General features: G+C 39.5%; 1 non-coding gene across 1 annotated transcript; it reads left to right on the top strand.

The window, feature by feature from the left end:
• Positions 1–1,839: 1,839 nt before the first annotated feature.
• On the top strand, positions 1,840–1,946 carry LOC127098861 (small nucleolar RNA R71). The gene has a single exon (XR_007793546.1). It is a non-coding gene; the product is annotated as a small nucleolar RNA R71 (small nucleolar RNA).
• The last annotated feature ends 579 nt before the right edge of the window (positions 1,947–2,525 follow it).

The raw sequence follows: 2,525 nt of genomic DNA on the forward strand, positions 1-2,525 counted from the left end.
GGTTGGAGGTTCTCAATAATCTCAATCTTAGACTTGTCAACTTAGATTCCTTTTTCGGGCACTATATGTCCTAGGACTATTCCCTCATTAACCATGAAATGACACTTCTCCCAATCCAGCACTAAGTTGACTTTCACGCACACCTCTGTAACACCTTTTCTAAATTAGCCAGGCAACCTTCGAAACTTGTTTCGCATACAGAGAAGTCATCCATGAAAACTTATGTGATATCATCTAGGTAGTATGCAAGGATTTCTATCATGCATCTTTTGTAAGTTGCAGGCGCATAACCTAAATGACAGTCGAAGGTAGGCGAATATGCTATATGGGCAAGTAAAGGTGGTATTTTCCTGATCATCAAGATGGATTGGGATTTGGAACAATCACGAATACCCATCTAGGTAACGGAAATGAAAGTGCCTAGCAAGGTGCTCCAACATTTGATCAATGAAAGGAAGGTGGAAATGACTTTTCCGGTGGCCTTATTAAACTTCCTATAATCTATACATATTCTCCACCCTGACTCTACATGATTAGCTACTGATTCACCTTTTACATTTTGCACTACAGTTACTCTTCCCTTCTTTGTTACAACATGTATCAGATTGACCCATTGGCTATCTGATAGGGGATAAATAATCCCAGCATCCAGTAACTTCATCACCTCCTTTATAACTACTTCACTCATGATAGGATTAATCCTCATCTGATGCTCTCGAGTCCTCTTCTAGCATAATGTCGTGCATACACATAGAGGATCTAATTTCTGTTAGATCAGATATGTTGTAGCCTAAAGCTTTAGCACATCTTTTTAGAAAATTCAGGAGTTTCTCAGTCTCGTCCATACTAAGGTCAACATTAACTATAACTAGACAATCTAGTTTCTAATCTAGAAACTCGTACCTCATATTTTTGGGTATCATTTTAAGCTCTACTGATGGTTTCTTAGGGCTAGGCCTTGGGTCAGGGGTAGGTGCAAGACACTCTCTTAGGTTATCATCTACATAAGGATGATAAAAGTCAGAAACGTCCTCTTCTAGAATAACTGCCGCTAGAAGTTCAACCAACTCTTCAGTCGATGATGCTTCTGACATTAGTTCTTTGATGCACTCATCATTAATATCTAAAAAATAGAAAGAATTATCTATGGCTAGGGCTTTCATGAACTGAGAAAGAATGAATTATATCTTCTTCTCACCTACGTTGTGGTTCATAAACTCCTTGTTTTGTTGGGTCCGAGACATGACGATATTCTCCTTCATGAGTTCCATATTTGACTTCTTAGGTGCAAAAAGAGTAACAAAGGCTCCTTTATTATTCTAAAATCCAGGGGGAGTGGTAGGAGGTGGGCTTGGTGCAAAGATTGCATTGTTGTTTTTATACGATAAATTCAGATGATTTCTCCATCCAGGATTATACGTGTTAGAGTAGAGGTTACCCTGGGCATAATTCTCCTGGTCGTAGGAAGGCTCAAAAAACAATTGACAGTCAGATGTGACATTTCCTTGCACTACAAAAATCTCACAGAGAGGATTAACTATAGCTACGGTAGCTGCAGGAGTAATGGTTAGGTTCTTAATCTTCTGAGTAAGGGCGTCTACCTTAGCACTAACATGATCTAGGCCATTTACTTCATACATATCGCCTTTGGTTTGAGACTTTTGAACAAGGGCACACTCGCTACCCCACTGATAATGGTTATGGGCCATGTTTTCAATAAGATTGTAGGCCTTAGTGAAAGGCTTGTCCATTAAAGCCCCTCCTGCCACATCATCAACTGTCATCCTCGTGTTATAGAGGAGACCATTATAAAAAGTATGGAGGATAATCCATTGCTCTAGGTCATGACGCGGGCACAATCTTATCATATATTTGTACCTTTTCCAAGCGTCAAAGAGACATTCTCCATCAACTTGTTGTAAACAAGTGATTTGATTTTTAAAACACCCATTTTAGGTGACGAAAAATATCGAGCTAGGAAAACCTTCTTAAGCTTATTCTTTATCGTAATGGAATTAGGTGGGAGGGACTGTAGCCAAGCTCTGAATCTATCCTTGAGGGAAAAGGGAAAAAGACGTAGTCAAATGGCTTCAGGATCGACGTCATTGCTCTTGTACGTGTTGGTATACTGAAGAAACACAAAAGGATGTAGATTCGGGTTTTCCGTAGGGCTTCTGGAGAACTGGTTCTGTTGCATGATTTGCAACATATAGGGTTTTAGTTTGAAGTTGTTATCTTGAAAATTAGAGGTAGCAATGATCAAATGAGGCTCATCCTGAGATGGGACGACATATTCCTTAAGAGGACGCTCGTTGTTTGCAGCCATATGGATGGTAAATTGGGCGTGAAGTTGTTCTAGTTGGTGTCTTATGTGAATAAAATGCTCAATTTCGTCAATCAACTGTTCTAATTTGTCCCAGGTTAAGTAGGTACTTGGCATACAAACGAAAGAGGAGGAAAATAACAATAAGTGCCTTAGTCTATACGACACAACAATGTAGTCACGATGTTGACTAACTTGGTCC

This window comes from Lathyrus oleraceus, chromosome 6 (genome assembly GCF_024323335.1).
Source record: "Lathyrus oleraceus cultivar Zhongwan6 chromosome 6, CAAS_Psat_ZW6_1.0, whole genome shotgun sequence".
Lineage (NCBI taxonomy): Eukaryota > Viridiplantae > Streptophyta > Magnoliopsida > Fabales > Fabaceae > Lathyrus > Lathyrus oleraceus.